The sequence below is a fragment of the Panthera uncia genome, chromosome X (genome assembly GCF_023721935.1).
Source record: "Panthera uncia isolate 11264 chromosome X, Puncia_PCG_1.0, whole genome shotgun sequence".
NCBI lineage: Eukaryota > Metazoa > Chordata > Mammalia > Carnivora > Felidae > Panthera > Panthera uncia.
In genome coordinates this window covers 102,068,100-102,089,070 of record NC_064817.1, presented here as the reverse complement: position 1 = coordinate 102,089,070, position 20,971 = coordinate 102,068,100, and the positions used below count along the sequence as shown (strand labels likewise).

Below are 20,971 nucleotides of genomic sequence, written 5' to 3'. Positions count from 1 at the left end.
TTCTGACTAACCTGTTAAAACTACATTTCTGGGAGAGATTGAAACTGCAAAATAGATTAGGTGTTAAATCCTGGTTTGGCAATTTGGCATAGCATAAGTGCTCCATCTTGGGCCTGTGTGTGTGTGTGTGTGTGTGTGAGTGTGTGTGTGTTTTAACAGTCTTATGTGAATTTATGGATTAATGATCAGAAAATCTTTTGAGATTCATGGATGAATCTGGCTGCTAAAGCTGTCTCAGACATTCAACTAGTTTATGATATAACCAGTTTATGCATTCTGAATGTTCATATCCTTTCTCTGAATTATTTTGTTCCTTTCTCATGTTTTTATAAGAATTTAAGACCTTCTTCACTGAATCATATCAGTATTCCCTATAGCCTAAGATTCTACCTTCAACTCTGGCAGGAAGAGAAATTTTGTGGGAAGATAGATATGTTTGCTTTTCATGACATCAATCTTAAAAGTTTAGAAACACTCCCTAAAAATCCTAACTACTCCCCAATTCATTAAGGATCTGTCATACATAAATGTATGTATTAAATACTTAATATCGTTATTAAGTATTTTATATTTGGACCACTGTATTTTCCTACACGCTGATAAACAAGTAATCTGACTAATCTTTATACATTGAATTGCTTGATTTATTAACAGAATAAGTTGGCTGTTTTGGTCTTTTATAGCTGCAGCCAAAGACACACAAAATAAACAAACTGAATAGGGAAAACATTTGTGACAGTTAGGCCTGAGGGCACTGTCAAGCTCTCCTGGCATTCAAGATCCCTTTTCAGGGAAACCAAAGGGCATGACAGGACCAATTGTCAAATCAGGCTAGCATCAAATATCAGTAACCAAAGAAAAATGTAGGGACTGATGGAAGACCTGGGTGAGGACCTAAGTACCAGGTGGTATTGTAATGCCCCCGATTTCGAATCCGAGAGACCACCAAGGAGCCAATGCTGATGCAAACGTACGAGGGTTCATTTGCAAGCTCGAGCTTGGGCCCAAGTATACCTGACACAATGGAGCAGGGACTTGGACCCCTAGGTTAAGAGGTGTAGCATTTTTATAGGGGCCAGTGGCCAATGAGATTGTAACACACACAGAAAGTTGCATAGTCATGTCAGTCCACATGCAGGTGGCCAATTGATTTACAATTTACCCTATAGTAACTGTTTGAACTAGCCTATCACTCTGGTCAGAATTGGCGCGCAAGTTTGGCGGGCAAAAGGCTGGGTTTAAGAATTGGCGCGCAAGTTTGGCGGGCAAAAGGCGGGGTTTACATTCTTTGGCAGTTAGGGGTTCCGCATTCCTATATGAGCTGGTTCCCAGTAAGGGTGTGCTCAGCAGCTTGACTAGGGTGGGGGAGTGTCTTAAGCAATAAGTAGGTCATGTGGGGGTTATACATGAGATGGTGGGTTATACATGAGATGAGACTAAAATGGAGTTAGTCTTGCTCTGCTTGTCCAGGGGTAGGGGATTTTTGTTAAATTCCTTGGGTCCCACAGTATTAGACATATATGTGAGTTTAAATGACCTCTCTAACCTTCTTACCACATATAAACTGGACGGTCATTTAATTTCAAGATAAGAGTTAAGATAGTGTTGCAGGATTCTTTTACCTCAGTACCCGGTATTCTTTGTCTCTAAGCTTTGAAGAATGAAGAGGTGGGCACAGAATAAAAGGAGCAGTAGGCAAAAGTTTATTAGAATATAAGATTAGAAAGTAAGAATATTATGAAAGCTCTCTTTACAGAGAGGGGGCATTTGAGTGTCATCCTTACATAGGGGCCATGCTAATCTTCTCTGTATCCCCCCAATTTTTGGTATATGTGCTGCTGAAGGGAGCACAGAGACAGGACATTTGAAAGTGAATGCCCATGACTGTAGGCAAGGGACTTTCTTTTATAAAGATTTGGTCTTGGGAGGGGTGGGCCCTTCCCTTCCCCCTCATTCCTTCTCAGATTCTACCCTTATTGGCCTGATAACTCTATGTGCTGGGTTGTCCATTCCTGATTGGCTCGATTCCATTGTGTGAGGAGTCAGGCTATGGTCATACTGGCCCTCATATATCATAAGTTTTATGGCTTACTTATTTTAGTTAGGTATTTTGATTGTTAAATTCCTGAGGGGAACCTGAGGGGGAGTAGGTGGTGTCGCTTACATTCTTAAGAGGAACCTTAAGACTGAAGGAGTTTACTCGAGCCAGACATTTCCAGAAGAAATGTCTTAAAATGTGTTTTTCCCCACCCAGGCACCTTTAAAAGCCTAAGCATCTCCCTTTTTGCCTATTTTATCCCATCTTTCCCTATCATAATAGGAAACTCCCATGGTCTGGGCCATATGCTTCTAGATGATTTAGTTAGACAAAATCACTCATTTAAATTGGGTGAAGAGGGAAGGGGGGGATATTAATAGAAGTGTAAAATCCCAAACTAGCAAAGAAATGGAACTAGCTAATCATTATTAACCAGACTTCGTATGGAGTATTAGATTTCTTTTGGAAACTGATGTGAAAATGGTGGGGTTCAGAGCGAATGGTAAAGAAAGAATTCTTGAGATGTCTTTGGTGCAAAAGATGGTTTTATTAAAGCATGGGAGCAGGACCCGTGGGCAGAAAGAGCTGCACTGGAGTTATGAGGGTGACTGATTATATACTTTCAATTTGGGAGAGGGTTAGGGATAGTGTCTCAAAGGAATTTTGGAAGCAAGGTTTCTAGGACCTTGAGGGGGCTAGCTATTGTTAGGAAAAAGTCATTTATTACTATCTAGTAAAACCTTAGTCATAACACCCTTTAGATATATATCAGTGGGCCATATGCTTAGAGGATGATTGCTAACATATACCTTGGGGGGGTGGTGGTGGTAGAAATAAAGGAAGTTTCCAAAGGAATGTTTTATGTTAAAGGAGGCTTATAGGATCCTGGAAGTTGGGATAATGTTAAACTAAAGTTGCCTTTTGCCCTTAGCAAAGTATTAACATCGAGGCAGTTGAGTTCCTAGAAGGTCACACGGCTTGTCTTAAGGACTGGTCAATGGACTGTAAGTTGTAAGGAAATATAATGTTTTTCTTTTGCCTTTGTTCCCCACATCAGAAATCATCCTTTAAAGAGATATGATCAGGGCGCCTGGGTGACTCGGTTGAAGTGTCCAACTTCAGCTCAGGTCATGATCTCACAGTTTGTGAGTTCAAGCCCTGCATCGGGCTCTGTGCTGACAGCTCAGAGCCTGGAGCCTGTTTCAGATTGTGTGTCTTCCTCTCTCTCTCTCAAAAATAAACATCAATATTTTTTAAAATAATTATAAATTTCAAAATAAATTAATAAATTATATGATTTCCTCAAATCCCATGTGGTTCTGGAAACCCACACATCCAGAGCCAAAGTGACTGTCATTAACAATCTCTGCTAACCAAGGGCTGGCCTCTTCAGGTACTTCTTTGGAGTGTGTTTCAATATGACAGGGACCTGCAAATTTTTCGGACGTAAACTACAGTTCTCCAAAAGGGAACTGAGTAGACAAATTATGCAACGCGGGGCATGTAAGGGCCCATCCAGCCCTGATTGTGTGTGGGCACCTGGGTGGCTCAGTTGGTTGACCGTCCAATTTCAGCTCAGGCCATGATCTCATGGTTCATGAGTTTGAGCCCCGCTTTGGTCTCTGTGCTGACAGCTCAGAGCCTGAAGCCTGGTTCTGATTCTGTGTGTCTTTCTCTGCTCCTCTCCAGCTTGCACTCTCTCAGAAATAAATAAACGTTAAAAATTTTTTAAAAAAATAAAGAGATATGATCAGACTGGTGCCCTTTCAGAAGAGGATTACCAGGGGCTCCTGGTTGGCTTAGTCGGTTAAGCTTCTGACTCTTGATTTTGGCTCAGGTCATGATCTCACCATTCCTGAGACTGAGCCCTTTTGTGGGACTCTGAGTTGACAGTGGGGAGCCTGCTTGAGATTCTCTCCCTCTCTCGTTGCCCTCTCCCCTCTACTTTCTCTTCCTCTCTCTCTCTCTCTCTCAAAATAAATAAATAAACTTAAAAAAAAAAAAGAGGATTACCAGTGCAATGAAGGGATTCCAAGCCACGACATAGGGAACCCAGGATACTGAATTTGGAGTGAAATGCAAACTGGGCAGCCGCTCTGGAAAACAGTGTAGAGGTTCCTCAAAAATTAAAAATAGAACTACCTATGACACAGCAATAGCACTGTTAGGAATGTACCCAAGGGATACAGGAGTGCTAATGCATAGGGGCACATGTACCCCAATGTTTATAGCAGCACTTTCAACAATAGCCAAATTGTGGCAAAAGCCTGAATGTCCATCAACTGAAGAATGGATAAAGAAGATGTGGTTTATATATACAATGGAATACTACTTGGCAAAGAGAAAGAATGAAATCATGCCATTTGCCGCAACGTGGATGGAACTGGAGGGTATTATGCTAAGTGAAATAAGTCAGGCAGAGAAAGGCAGGTACCATATGTTTTCACTCATATGTGGATATTGAGAAACTTAACAGGAAGACCATGGGGGCAGGGGGAAGGGGTAAAAAGTTACAGAGAGGGAGGGAGGCAAACCATAAGAGACTGTTAAGGACGGAGAACAAACTTAGGGTTGATGGGGGTTGGGGGACAGGGGAAAGTGGGTGACGGGCATTAAGGAGGGCACTTGTTGGGATGAGCACTGGGTGTTGTATGGAAGTCAATTTGACAATAAATTATATTTAAAAAAATACAACATACAGTAAAAAAAAAAAAAAGGAGTGAAGAAATGTTTGGGGAGGGCTCCTTCATTCCCAAGGCATTAAATTTGTTCTGTGTGGCTACTTATGACAAATCTAAGAGCAGATTTCAGTTCAATATCAACTGGAAGCTGTCCTAACAAGAAAGGGAAGCCTTGATAGTGTTTCCTATTTTTGTTGGTCTTCAAGTACATAGATGTAGGGCAGAAAGAGGACGAGAGGATTCCTGAAGTGTATGAATGTTAGGATCAAGTTAGTTGTTTGTAGAGTATTGGATCTGTATGACTAGTTAATAAAGATTCAAAAAAAAAAAATTGAAAGTACCAATCAATATAGATCTCCAACTTTTAATTTTTTTAACCAAGTGAGGCCTGATGAGGTTTTTGGGATAACATATTTTAGCAATGGATAATACTTTTATTCTCTTCTTGAGTGAAACCCACTGGAAATTGGAGCCAGGCTGCCTGAGTCTGAATATAGATTGTGCCACTTACCAGCTGAATGACCTTAAGAAAATTCCTTTAAGTTTTTGTGCCTTAGTTTTCTCATCTGTAAAATGGGATAATAATACCTACCTCAAGTGTAAAGCATGTGAACCGTGCCTTGTTCATAACAAGCGTTCCATAAGTGTTACCTATTGGCTCTTAATTGAGATGTAGGTATAGGAGTCAGCTGGAAGATAGAGGATCACTGCTAGCACTGATAAAGCAGAAACAGAGATTGTAGCTTTAGATCTGCAGCCAAGTGGGTATGCTAATACGTTATCCCTGTTCAGCTTCCCCCCCTGGTCATTGTCCCAGCTAAGCAACCATAGATCTTCTCTGTAGGAGTTAGTACCTTTCCTGGTTGGCACAGAATGTGAACATATATGAACAAGATGGCTCCAGAAAGTGAGAAACTCAGAAGGGGCCAAGTCGAAGATGCTCAGTTCCTTCTTTCAAACTTATTAAATCAAATAATTCACTTCTCCTCCTATGAGAGGAGTAAATGAGGGATAAAAGAGGAGTATTATTCGAGTGGAGCCCTCTCCCCATGGATATCTAAGACAAGAAATGAAGGTTCACCCTCTAATGAGGACGCTAACGAAAAAAACAACTACCATTTCAAACACCATCATTTCATATCCCCAAAATAGAATAAAGCAAAGTTTTTTAATAAACTTAGCCTTCTACCACATTGCCCTTATTTTTCACAGACCTGCAAAATTTCATTAGGATTTGGCACTAGTTCCTGGACAAGCCTTTGGGAGCCACTAAACTAGATGACTTTTAAGATACTTCTAACCATGAGATGTTATAATTCTATGATAGAATTGCATTTGTACCTGGACTGCAGAAGAGAACCAAGGGACTAAACCTGGGTCAGGGGACAGGCAGATCTTGAAAATGTGTTTGTGAAAGGGTTGGCAGAGCAGGGCATTTTTCTCCTTGGAATCCTTAATCATATTTCCGTACTGTCAATATGAAGAAGAATTTATCTAAAAGGCCAGAGGCTTATTGTGAGAAGATCTTGATGTTGAACCTCTGTGCCCAAGTTTGGGCTTTGGGATTTTTCATTGCCAGCCTATGCACCATGATACTTGGAAGAAAAGACAGATACATCAGTTTCAGCATCTCTCTCAGTAATAACATTTCAAATGTGTTTATTTCTTTGTCTTAATATTTTATTACCGGCTTGTTTTTCTCCTCATCCCACATGTGGTCCCACTCCCCCTACCCCTTGTGAATGGATGAAGCTACATTGAAGCAAATTGAAATAGAAAACCACATATCCAGGGTGATTTATCATTAATGTGAAATTCTATCCTAACTGGAAAGTCGAGGAGCAAGAATCCCAAGCTATTTCAAAATTCATATTACAAGACAGACAATCAGATGCCCCCAAACCACAACATCTTGTACTCTATTAATCGTACACTGACAGAGCCCTTTGGTTGCATTTGTATTTCCAAATAAATACAAACATATGTCACCATTTTTTATTGATTTTGGACTTTACTAGGAAGGAAATGCTGTTAAATTATAATAAATGGTGTCAACTAAAACAAATAACATAAAACCCATTAAGAAGGCATTTATTGCAGAACTTGGTTTGATTTGTTGGCATCAGTTGAAATCATGTCAAAATAATGTCTTCGGAAACCAAATAAAATTTTGTTTGCAAATTTGTCTGCAGCAAGCATTTCTACAGCATAAAAATCCTTAAGAATCAATATGGTTTTATTCAGTATGCAAATATACCAAAAAGCGTTACAGCAAAAATTCCATTGCTGAATTATATGATAGTGTTAGTGAATTAATAAATAATAATAAATGATAAATAATATAGTGACTGAATGAGATAATACATTTATGAAGAAGTAGAGGGAGAAAAGATTAAGGGGATAGGCTTGGGAGAAGATCAATTTTCAGATAAGCTAAACTAACATTTTATATTCAGAAAAATTAATGGAGTTTAGTTCTGTAACTCACGAAGTCCAGTTAAACTAAATCTCACTGCAGCCTTTAAATAGGGAAAGGAGATGCAAAATGCCTACTTCTGAAGTGATAACCATTTGAGTTCTAATATTAGTCAGCCTGCATCTGTAATTTGCATAACTGTGTTTGCCTTCCAGGTAATTGGGAATTTAATTGCTATCAGAATAAAATTTGAGTCTTACTTCCAGATGATGTCAGTGCAATGTATCCTAGTGTGCAGTTTTGAGAGTCACTGTAATTAGGCAAATGAGAGGGCTGTAGTTGGAGTTGGGATTCAATATAAAATCAAAAAGAGTTTATTTTCAGTATACCCTAGGTCCTTTTCTGCAACAAACCTCTTTGTCCTTTCACTGCCTTCCAGGATGCAGTTAACAAAAAAATGCCTCACCTGTAAAGCTGAAGCTGAGTCTACCTTTGTTTGGCCCTCTCTTCTCCTCCCCCTGACACAGAGCCATCTTACTTTCCACCCTACTTCTAATCTCATTCCTGGTGTGTTTAAAGGAGCTAATTTGATACACGAATCAACGTCTTTATTCGTTATTTCTCCCAGGTAGTTTATTTTTATTTTTGCAAAGTAATACAATAATAATAATAACAACAACAAAAACAAGCTGAATCTCCATCACCAACTACTATCACTATAGTTTCATAAATGAAAGGGCACTTTAATAGCCTTCCCCACTGCAATGAAAGTAGGAAGGATATAATTGCAGAATAAAGGACAATCCTTTTAATTGAATACGTTTAGCTTTATGACAAACTCTCATTACATTGACCTTATTTTTCTAATTTTGTGAAGAAAATCAGTGAGACTTCATCACAGCCTAACACTATTTTGCAAACTGGTGTTTGAAAATGGTTTGTTTGTTGTTTTTTTTTTTAACTTGATAGCATTGCTGCGGTGTTCAGTAAAGAGGGCTGTGTTTCTTGTTACTGATTTTCTGTGATGGAGTGAAGTATGGTCATGGAATAGAGCAGAAAAGGCTGTGGGGCTCATCTTAGGTGTTGGAGAGTAACCAGAGGCTGTGGGGGTAAAGTAGAAAGAAAGCATGGGACATAGGAAAGACAAGTAAGGCCTGATCAGTGGGGAAAGGTAGCACAGGCATCATAAAGATTTTACAAACCTGGCTGTTCAATGAAGAATGTCTACAGGTTCTTTTCCTGGTTCTCCCAACCTCTCCAATGTGAACGGTTGGAGTTACAGGGTTTTGGATGGTGGGGTTGGCCTTTTGCTGTCCACATCACACTGTGCAGCCAGCTTCCTTTTCTCAATGATCGGATACTGCAATCCCTCTTCCTCTATAAGGCACCGTTGATATTACCAGACTCCAGGCTGGCAAGACAGCATTTCAAAATTGATTTGAATTTTTCAAAGTGTTTTGTAAGCAAAGTCTTTTAGAATCAGGGAGAGTGAAGTTGCTAAATTATGTATATGTTATACGCACATCGTATATTTTTATGTGTATCCAACTTCCAATACCGGTTTCTTTTTTTCTTCCTTTGCTAAAAAAGGACCAAAAGAACTAAATCAAAGCTTGAACTAAGTGCTGTCAGGGTTCTGGCTTTGGGGGTTGTTAGAAGCTTTGTGAGGAAAAATCCAACAGAACAATGCCCTGTTGTTAGCTGTGAGTGAAATCCAGAGACCATGAGAGGGAGTACTTTAGCTGCTGTGAAAGGGCTCAGAGGGAGACAGGTAGTAAATGTACAACAAACAATCCAATGTCAGAAATGATCACTATTGCAAAATGAGACTGAAAACCTATTTTTTTCCAATTTCTACTAAGGAAGTCCTAACTCCAGCCATGGCCAATATTTGCTAGATGATTCTTTGAATCTGGCTAATGTGGAATTTTCCAAGGACAAAGAGGATTTGCTCACTAACCAGTAAGAGAGGTACTGGTCATGCATGCTTAAATGTTCTCGTCTTTAATAATACCAATTTAATGAAGATGATGTTATGCATTTTTAATTGTTCACCTATGATTTGACATCAGCCATGCCTTTCTGACAAATATGAAGATTTGTTGGCCAGCACTGATGTTATCTGAAACTTAGGTCTTTATATTGTCAGTTCCTCCCCACATTTCCTTTGCCTTTGCCTTTGCCTTCCTTTGTGCCTTGGTACTCTTTTGATGGGCCCCACTTGCAGCCCAGACCACACCCTACCCTATTCCTAAATCAGTTTTTTAAATGACAGAAAATATTCCAGCAATCTGGGACCTCTTTAATGGAGCTTGAAACACTGAGCCAGGAATGAACTTTATGCATTCATTCTGCCCCTGAATTGCAGTGTTCCCCACTGCTCTTTCTAGGTGACTTTTGCTTTAATCTCTCATTTTATCCAGTTTATCCAGTAGTTCTGCCTTGTTACCTTCCAGGACTATGTCCCCACCCTACATCTTGCCAACTTCCTGTCAATCTTCTTTCCCTAGACTCTGCTCCAGCCCACTCCTTGATACCTTATCAACTGGCAAGATATGGACAAGTCATGATGATGACAGACACTATGCTTGTCTTCTGGGTTGGAAACTTTCTAGAATTTCTTGTTGCAGGATTGGATCTCCTCCTTCTGACCATTGTTTGAATCTGTAGACACTGCTCTGGAAATCTCGACAGTCCTGGCTGAGGCCAGCCTCTGCATTCTGGTCAGTTTTCCTCAGCATCTATCCTAGTTAATGGGTCTTTGCTTCATCCAGCCTCCTTTTCCATTGCACTCTGTGGCTGAATCCATCTATGATTTGTCTTTGTAGGTGGTGTGATGGATACTACAAAAAGCTGTATCCCTGAAATGTCTATCTCTGATATCTGCAATTTATTATTATCAGATTCAGCCCTTTGAGATAGAGGATTGTGTCTATAGCAGGCATCTATAAAAATGCATATATTCCAGGTATCTTTGTAAGGGTAGATTAGGCTAGTTTGTAGTAATGAGTAAACCCAAATAAATATATAATGTATCAACACAATAGTTTACTTTTTGCTCATATAGCAGTTTGTGTGAGTTCAGGTCAGCAAGAGGTTCTCCTCCCCACAGTCATTTAAAGATCTGGATTTTCCCCCATCTTGTGGCCCCTCAATTCCCTAAGGCCTCATTGGCATCTACACCCAGCTGGTGGAAGAGAAGTGTAAGCCTGGAGAGTCAAACGCTTTTCTTAAAAGCTTTGGCATGGAGGTGGTGCCTAGACGTTATTCTCACATGTCATTGGTCAGAATTCAATCATATGGCCACAACTAATTGTAAGGGAGGTTGGGAATATTGTCTAGCCATGTTACCAGGGGAAAAAATGAAAGAATAGATTTTGAAGGACAGCTGTCTCTGCCATACCAAATAAGGATAACACACTGATACATTTTTAGCCTCTGATACTTTGACACAGTTTTGTTCATTAAATTGCTAATACTTTAGGAAGCAGATTACAAAAGAATAGGATATAGGCTAGATTAGGGGAGTGAAATAGGAGGAATCAGGGGAATATATTGCCAATATATGGGTCAGTGATGGGAAAGGTCAGGCCTCTTTCTTTCTTTCTTTTTCTCTTTCTTTTTTAATTAAGTTCTATGCCTAATGTGGGGCTCAAACTCATGACCCCAAGATCAAGAGTCACATGCTCCACTGAGCCACAAAGGTCAGGTTTCTTTGAGGTGACAAATTTTGGGGGACAGGACTCTCAGAAAGCCAGGGCTCAATATGAGGGTACTGGGAAGAGGAGAAACAAAGGGATGGAAACAAATTAAAGATAAAAATGATGTCTCAGTTTTGTTTCAGGTTAGACTTGATTCTAATATCTATTCAAAATGCTTGCCAAGTGAGGGTCTTCAAAATGTGAATAATCTAATCTTGTGCCTATTTCTGCCAGTAATCTGTCTTTTTCAAGGAGTGGGAACAAAATCTTTCCAAAGCCCTGGTTCTCAGTATGCTCCAGCAGGTTCCTGCTTCTTGTAAGATTTTTCAACTTAGTACCACACCAGAAGAATTAAAAGCCCATCAATTTCATCATTCTTGATCTTTGCTCAGGTCACAGTGAAGCAAAAACTTTCTCTTAACTATCCAGTTGGTGTCAGGCTGCTTACTGGGAGCCTTATTATGTATGAGGCAAATCTTTTCATATAGGTATTGGGTTCTGTTTCCTGTTTGGCCACTTTATACAAACATGACTGACCTCTAGTTCATTTTCATCCTCCCCTCTTCCATAACCCTACAGACTGTGAGAGATTGACCCATGCTGGTGACCTACCCACACATCCTTAACCACCTGGGCTGGAGCATGAGTTGATTCAGCAGGAAACAGGGAGGTGAATGGGAGGGTGGATGTTGTCAAGCAGTGAGCCTCAGCTTTTGTCTGCAGAGTTGTTAATGGAGCTGAATCTGATTTGTATTTAGCTGAAAGCACTTTGCAAAGGCAGACAGGAGGCAAAGGTCTGGAGATACAAAGGCATAGAAACCATAGCTTTTGCTTTTTAGCTTGTGTCCTGTATATTTTCACTGGATGGCAAAAGAATAATTGAAGGTAGAGAGTCGTGGGCAGTCAATCCATCCTGGATGAATAGATTTCTAAGGGTGTTAGTGCCCTGTTATCGGTAGATGGTTATCCATGTAATGTGATGTGATAAGTGCTCCAAAATATCCTTTTCTTGCAGTGCCTTACATCCTATTATTAAAGATTACCTTTTAAGAACTTTCTTAAGCAGGGGTGCCTGGGTGGCTCAGTCGAAGTGTCTGACTTTGGTTCAGGTCATGATCTTCTGGTTTGTGAGTTAGAACCCTGCATCAGGCTTGTCAGGTTTTGTGCTGACAGCTGGTAGCTCTTAGCCTGGAGCCTGCAGCCTGTAGCTTGCTGCGGATTCTGTATCTCCCTCTCTCTCTGCCCTTTCCCCACTTGAGCTCTGTGTCTCTCTCTTTCTCAAAAATAAATAAAACATTATATATATATATATGTATATATATATATATATACATATATATATATATACACACACATACTTTCTAAAGCAATTTTAATAAATGTAGTTTATTTAATAAATACTTATGTCGCATTTACTATATGCTAGGCCCTATTTAAGGGTCTTATAGATATTAACATACTTATTCCTTTTTATTTCAGAGTCTGCTCTTAACCCTTATACTATTCTGTCTCTCAGAGCATAAGATATTACATTTATTTTGGAGATGTGTAACCCATTCTAGCAGATATTTTTTACCTAATCATAATATCATCCCTTCTACCTAGTAGAGAACAGGGCTCTGAATGCTTTGAAAGGAAGGGGCATAAATGGGTCTAATGAAACTGTTGCGGGGATGAGGGTATCAGGATAAGGGTCTTGTTAAAGGGCTAGATCCCCCAGTATCTGTGCTCCCTAAACATGCAACATTCAAGAAATACTGCTCTCACTTCTTTCTTCTAGTTTGTATTAATTTGATTCCAGTGATTAACATTTTCAGTCTCACCTCTTGTCTTTATTTTAATTTATTTTGATTTGTTTAGTATACTCAGAGGTGGTACAGGCTGGATATAAAACAGATGGACTCCCATTCACCCAGGGAACAAAGAATGTTTGGGGCTGACTAGGAATCCATGGGTGGCCATCTTAGAACTGGTTTCCAATTCTATATTCAGAGTGGGTGCACCTTGCTTTCCCGGGACAGCTCTGTGGAAGCAGACACGGCAGGATTTCTTCCTCTTGCCTGGCTTCCCTGTGGATGATTTTGTACTAGATGCTGCTCGCTGATCATTCAGAGCTCCCATTAGCTTTTCCTCATCACGTTTCCTCCACACACTGTATTTTATAGGTGACTGACTGCTTCCTCTATTGGCACCATGTGGCAAAGGGCCACTCTGTCCAGAAATGTTTTCACCTGGGATCACATAGCCCACTGTTTTTAGTCTCTAAAATCCCTGTTTGTGGCTCTTCAAAACCACAATTTCTTGTATTGGACTTCTATGTCTCACTAAATATTCCAAAGAAGTATCTGATAGAAAAGGGGGTGGTGATGATTTTGGCATTACCCCACCAGTCCTTGTCACTGGAACATTTTCCCAAGCTAGATACTACAATTAAGTCCAGCAGTCACGAGAAATCCAAACACCTACTATGCATAGGGTGCTAAATAAGCTACTATATGCTTTAGGCACTCTGAACTGACTTCGCTATGCCATTACACTCTCAGCTCTTACAGAGAAAAAAGCTACCTTGACTGACAAACAGACTTTTCATTCCCTGTGTGTAAGCGGGGATTCAGCTCCTACACTTCGGCACCGAGCTCGTTGTCCTCATAATTAATGCTAAAAAGAACAGATTTGGAAAGAACACGGGAACAAGAGGCTAAGTCTCCAGAGGGAGCCTTAGAAGTGGACTCGGTGCATTTCCCCCTACACCATTAATCCCCAATGGTCACATGGGGGGAATACAAATGCCCTCCTCAGGCCCTCCAGTTCAATCTCACCATAAGATAATTGACCTATCGCCACTGTAAGGAGCAAAGCCTTGAACAAAGCAGCTGCCGAAAGGACTTTGTCAAACTGGAAATGAATTATTAATACAGCTCTGAAAGGGAACAGCATCAGAAACCAGGCTCTTTATTATTTACATTAATGAGCTGGAAGACAATGCAGTGAACAAAATCCCAAGTTTGGAGAATGCTACATTTTGAAGTTCAACACTGACGGAAGAAACAACAAAATCCAAAAAATGTAAATCCAGACTAATATATCTCTGCACAGAAAGCCCAAAGGGGAAATATATTCAGAGCCGGAAAGGGCTAAAGCAGGGTGTCAAGTCATTACTGCAATTCCCTACTGTCAGTTTGTTTGAGAATGAAGCTCAGATTTAGTAAGAAAAAGTGCCCAGATTGCCTGCTGGACAGACACAATACAATGCACCTATCAAAGGAGGCAGCATTATCTCTATTAGAGATGTGTGCCCAGTACAATAAGCCATTTGTCTCTTATCTGGGTTGAATGATAAATTATTCCAATACAATATCATATTCTGCTCCTCAGATAGATTCCCAGTCTTCACAGCTTGATTGGCAGAGGCATGAACGTATGTGCAGGTTTTCTGTGTACATCCCCTAATGCTAGTTGCTTTCCTTCTGCTGCAGATAGAGCCCTCTTTCCTATTGATAACTTCCCATCCTTGATCACAAATGGTCTTTTGTTTAACCCCCCTCTTTCTTCACTCTAGCCATGTATTCTAAATATTTCTGTAAGCCCCAGTCTGGCAATACCAGACTGAGTCCTTGCCTTCACAAGATGCATAACGATTTTCTGAGATGAGAGACAAGGTAATGTTTTGCCCCATTGAATTAGGTCCTCCCCCAAACTGGTGTTTTTATTTTGTTTGAACTGTACTTTGTCCTATACTATATCTCGTAGTTTCTGGACATTTGGTCACTTGTCTTTGTGTTTGTACGTTTTACCAATTTTCTAGTTTCTGTCTTATTCTGTCTTTAAGAGTCTGTGACCTCTTGGTTATTGGTTGTGTATCAGGCTTCTGGCCCACTACTTACCCTCCCCTTCCCTGTTCCCTTTTGTTATGACTCTACCTTGTTTAGTCTGCTTGGCCCAGACCCATTGCCTGCTCTGGTTTCTAGAACTTGAATAATCTTTACTAAAATTCTGTACTTTCCTGGCCTGCCTTCTCTCCTAGGTAATACTTGGACTTGATATAATGGATACTTTGGAGTGATGCCACTATGGATATTTCTCTTGTACAACTCTGTACTATTTTTTTTTTCCGATAAGGCTTTGGGTCAATTTGAGGAGAAGGATTGCTGAAGGGTGCGTGCGTGCGTGTGTGTGTGCATGCGTGTGCGTGTGTGTATATGTGCTCACTTCCACACACACTTAGGGAACCACTTGGAAATTACTTTGATCACTTTTGTTAGATATCTATTGCAGCAAGGCAGGAATTTAAAAATGATCTTAAACAGTGTCAATAAAATTGCTTCACAGTGATAGACCTGAGCTAACCTTAAATCTTGAGTCAGGAAGGCCTTTGGCAAAATTTGAGAAAGAGCTTTGATCTGATTTACCTCCTCTTATTAGTAGATCATAATATAGCACATATGCATATATTTTTTGAAGTAGCAAAAATTATGACTGATCATAAATGATCTTTGGCATTTTACAGTTTAAAAGTTGTTTAAAAATACACTATTGTTTAACTGTATGAAATTGTCAATATTTGAACATCTGGACCTACAAAAATGAAACAGCAATTTCATACAACTCACCCTCATAGTTTACAGATGAGGCAGATGAAGTTTAGTGAGATTAAGTGGCTTCTCCAAGGTCACTCATTTACACACTAAGTAGCGTAGTTGGGATTCAAATTTCCCTGTCTCACTTTCATTTTCTCCATTGCTCTTTTGTTTTAAGTTCAATATTCCTTTAAAAATCCCTGGATGCAAGTTCCAGAGCTCAAGTATTAGTTTTTTTAAATTAAAAAAAAAGTTTTTGGTGGGCACCTGGGTGGCTCAGTTGATTAAGTGTCTGACTTTGGCTCAGGTCATGATCTCATAGTTCATGGGTTTGAGCCCAGCATCAGGCTCTGTGCTGACAGCTCGGAGCCTGGAGCCTGCTTCAGATTCTGTATCTCCCTCTCTCTGCCCTTCCCGTTTGCACTCTGTTTCTCTCTCTGAAAAATAAATAAATATTAAAAAAATTAAAAAACATTTTTAATGTTTTTATTTATTTTTGAGAGAGAGAGAGGAAGAGAATGAGCGGGGAGGGGCAGAGAGAGAGGCAGACACAGAATCGGAAGCAGGCTCCAGGCTTCCAGCTGTCAGCACATAGCCTGACATGTAGCTGGAACCCACGAACCATGAGATTATGACCTGAGCCAAACACTTAACCGACTGAGCCACCCAGGTGCCCCAAGTATTAGTTTTTTTAAAAATCTTCAGTGGCCCACTGGAATTAATGATTTTGACATACCCCCAACATTTAAGAACAGTCAAAAATCTTAAACTGACAAAGAAAAAGAGTAATAAATCCTCATGCAAATAGTAATGCCCCACTTATGTGTCCTCTGCTTTGGAATATGACAGCATCTGGATATCTGTCTTACTCTTGTTTCTTCCATACCCCTTCCTTTTTTTTTTTTTTTAATTTGCTCTGTATTTTTTTTTCATCATCTTCTCTTATTATTCTCCATCTCGTCCACCTCAATCTTTTGTCTTGAGCTTAAGCTCTTGAGCTTACTTTTCTCTTTAGGGGTCTTTTTCTTGGCCAAGATCTGATTGTACCACTGACCCCAATTCAGTTAATTTCACCAAATAATGTAGAACAGGGAAACTGGAGTCTGGAATAAGACATCCCAGCAGGAACCACTGCCACTTGCTCTCTAAGAGCTTCCTGTTTTCTAACAGGAAGAGTTTATGGAAGCGGCTGGCAGGTGTCCTGCCCTGCAATGCTTCTCATACTGTCCCAATGGGACATCCTTCAGACCTGAACAGTCTCCTCTCTCTGCTGGGCCACAATACTATTGTGAAGTGGTGCTTCACTTAATTAAGTCAAACTGGCGAGCACTGTGCATATTAATGAGCACCCTAATGAGCATTAATTTTTGATGTTCTTCATTAACAAACATTATAAACTATGACAAATTTTGGTTTGACTTTGTGCCAAAATGAGGATGAGTAGTTGTTTAAAGCTGTAAATCCAAAAGCTTCCCCTGGGACATGGAGGGCTGCTCATTAATACTTCTGGAGCTGCCAATGTCAAATAAGACAAATAAAACTCCCAATATGGTTCCTATTGTCCCTTCCCCCACCTGCCTTTATCATGCCTTTCTTTTCTAAGCAGATGCTCCCCTTAAAGCACACACAGTCTTACTCAAAACCACTTTTCACTTTAGACTGCTGGAAAAAATGTTCACATCTTGGGAGTTACTAGACCCAGTAATTGCCTGAAAATTTCAGATAATGAAACTTCTAGCTTCAAAACACAAATACTTGGCAGGGATAAAAGATGGATAGAAAGATGTTTCTTTTAATTGAGAATTGGAAGCTTCATTAGAATTTTTTTTAAAGAAGCCACGTTTTGTTCTACTGCTGGTTGTTAACTAAGAAAAGTGCAAACTGTGATATGTTTAAGGCACACATCAAACCCAGAAGGAAGAATAGGGATGATAGGAGAGGAATAAAAAGGTCTTTTGGCTCCAAAGCTTCTTCCCTGAGGGCCTGCCAAGGTGCCCAAATTCCTGTCAATAGATTTCCTCTTTAGGGTTTTCTGTTTAAATGGAGCTAATGTTTTATATTACCTGGGAGGGGTAACCCATTAGTTACCTGGTAACAGGATGTGATTATTTCATGACATTCATTGCCACCCCTCAGGCTGTGCAACTAAGGGCCTGAAATATAGAATTAGTATGCTTTTTTAGAAGAATAAGGCTGAGATTTATTCCCAGCCTGATGAGGTCCCCTGGGTAGCCATAGTGAAGTCATGGGGCAGGAGATTATCACGTATCTGGGTGTGGATGGGCACTGAATACTAACTTTTTCCTGATTTCTAAATTTCCTGAATCTGCTATAGATCTTTCCATGCTAGGTCTCCCAAAATGAGGACATAAGGGCTAGATCTAGAGTGATTTGTATAAAGAGCTTAGCACAGTTGCTGAGTGTAAACCCTCAAAAAATAGCGACTGTTATCCTTTTGTAAAATGGTCTTTATAGTCTGATGTGTGGGGTATGCAAGTCCTTAGGGCCATCTCTTTCCCTCTTTCTCTCTCTCCTTCCTTTATCCCTTCCCACTTTCCCATCCTCCTTCCCTCTATCTCCACCTCTGTTATTTGTTTTTTTTTTAATTATCTTTGTTGTGGGTTATCTACGGAATATTTATCTTTCTCAGATAGTTTTCCTTCATTAGCCACTGCCTTCTCATGTCTATCTCCCCTGGCTCCCTCCTCATTGTGTTCTTGTGGATGATTTCAACACTGTTCAGGGAAATCCTAATGAGTTCACAGCACATCTGCCTTCCTGATCATAGAAGGGATTTTAAATCCAAAATTAAATAGCTTTTGGATTAACTGTGACATTATTTCCCCTTTTCACTGCTGCCCATAATAAAAGTTGTTCTCTCAATATGTTACCTTCTTACCTGCCAGTGATGTGGAATGAATAAATGAGATAATAATTTGGTATAGATGAAAGGGGTAGAGAGAAGGGGAGTGGATTTTGCAGGGATTCTATCACTATAAAACCCAGGAGTAAATTTTGGCTGTGCTTGTAGGCATGCAGCCACACTGAATGTGACAAGCAGACTCAGTCAATTGACACCTACTTTTTATGTGTCCAGTTCTATGTAAGGTGCCCCAGAGCTGCTAAGACTTATAAGATACTATTCTTGGCCTCAAGTTGCTTAAAATCTATCTTAGAAGTTGAGGTTATTTATTTCATAGTTAAATAATATTATAAATAATAGTTCATAAAACTATTAAATGAAAATGAAGTGGGAAAAGTTTTGTGGGGGAAATGGGACCTAAGCTAGGTCTTGAGGGTTGAGTTCAGATAGCAGACAGGGATGGAAGTCATCCCAGTTATACATATATCAGTGGTGGTAAGGAATAAAGTGGTAAGGTGCTAATAGAAAGCTTGGTAGCAGGAATAAATGTGATGTGTGCAGGAGGTAATGAGATCAGGTTAACAGGAGCAGAAAGTGCCTTGTAGAGAGCAGTGGGAAATATGACTATAAAGCATCAATATGGCCAACTTCTAAGGGATTGACAGACCAGGATGAGGACTTTTTTGTAGCTGTATTGAGGAATAATTGACAAATACAATTATATATAAAGTGTACAATGTGATGATTTAATATACATACACATTACAGAGTGATTGCCAAGAACAAAATAATTAACACATTCATCATCTCACATAGTTAACCCTTTGTGTGTGTGTGTGTGTGTGTGTGTTTGTGTGTGTGTGTGTGGTAAGAATGTGTAAGATCTACTCTCAGTAACTTTCAAGTATACAAGACCGTATAATTAAAAATAGTCACCATGCTCTATATTAAATCCTCAGAACATATCCTTCTTATAACTGAAAATTAGGCCCTTTGACCTATACCACTCCCATTTCCCCCTCCCTCCAGCCCCTGGAAACCACCATTCTATTTTGTTTCTATGAAGTGGGTAATTTTTTGTTTTTAAAATTTTTTAATGTTTATTTTTGAGAGAGAGCATGCAATCAGGGGAGGCACACAGAGAGAGGGAGACACAGAATCTGAAGCAGGCTCCAGGCTCTGAGCTGTCAGCAAAGAGCCCGATGTGGGGCTTGAACTCATGGACCAGGAGATCATGACTTGAATGGAAGTCAGACACTTAACCGACTGGGCCATGCAGGCACCCTGAGGGTTTTTTTTTTTTTCAGATGCCATATATAAGTGATACCGTACAATGTCTGTCTTTCTTTGTTTGGCTTATTTCATTTAGCATTATACACTCCTAGTGCATCCATGTTGTTGCAAATAGCAGGTTTCTTTCTTTTTATGGCTGAAAAATATTCCTGTGTGTGTGTATCACATTGTCTTTATCCATTTATCTGATGAAAGACACTTAAGTTGCTTCCATGTGTTAGCTATTGTGAATAATGTTGCAATAAAGCTGGGGTTGCAGATATCTCTTCAAGATATTGATTTCAATTCCTTTGGATATACACCCAGGAGCGGGGTTGCTGCATCATATGGTAGTTCTATTTTTAATTTTTTTGAGGAACTTTTTTAATACTGTTTTCCATAGTGGCTCTACAGTTTTACATGCCGATCAATAGTGTACAAGGGTTCCCTTTTCTCCACATCCTTGCCAACACTTGTCTCTTGTCTTTTTGATAATAGACTGAGATTACGTGGTAGGTAATAAGGAGCCATTGTATGTTGGGAAACAGGGATATAATGGGATTATAGCAGAGAGATCATTGAGGTTGGTGAGAAGCTGTTACAATGGTATAGGGCCTACTACTAAATCAAGTTCCAGTAGCATCATCTTTAGTGTCTCCTGGGAGCTTGTTAAAAATGCAGAATTTTTCAGGCCATACCCCAGACCTACTGTATACGTTATTTCCTGCTGTGTAACACATCACCTAAAAACTTGGCAGTTTAAAACAGCAAGCATTTATCTCACATTTTTGTGATCAAGAATCTCAGAGTGCCTACCTGGGTGGTTCTGGCTCAGGGTCGTCTTTTATGAGGTTGTAGTCAAGATTTTGGCTGCAGCTGTAGTCATCTGAAGGCATGACTGGGGCTGAAGAATCTACTTCCAAGCTCACTCACATGGCTGTAGGCAAGAGCCTTCAGTTTTCACTACCTGCTGGATGGACATTTCAATTTATCACTATGTTGGCCTCTCCATAGGCTGCTTGAGTGACTTTGCAGCATGGGTAGCTGGCTTCCCACAGAATGAGTGATCTAAGAGAGAGAGAAAGAGAGAGACAGAGCAATTAAGACAAAAGCCATATTGTCAACTAAGACAAAAGCCATATTGTCTTCTATAAGCTAATCTGTGACATGATATACCATTATTTCTGTCCTATTTTCTTGGTCATGCAGACCAACCCTGATACAATATAGGAGGAGATAAAAGAGGAAGTAAATAGTGGGAGATGGGGATCATTAGAGGCCATCTTGTAGGGTGGCTACCATACCTCCTGGTTCAGTATCTGCATTTTAACAAGCTTTCCAGGTGACATGTATGCATGTTATTCACATGGCCTAGGGCAATATTCCTAAAACAGCAATTGATGAGGAGGTGAGGAAAAGATAT

General features: G+C 39.9%; 1 pseudogene; it reads right to left on the bottom strand.

Annotated features, from left to right (window-relative positions):
- Window positions 1–1,752: 1,752 nt before the first annotated feature.
- LOC125932445 (uncharacterized) lies at window positions 1,753–1,851 on the bottom strand (annotated as a pseudogene).
- Window positions 1,852–20,971: the final 19,120 nt, after the last annotated feature.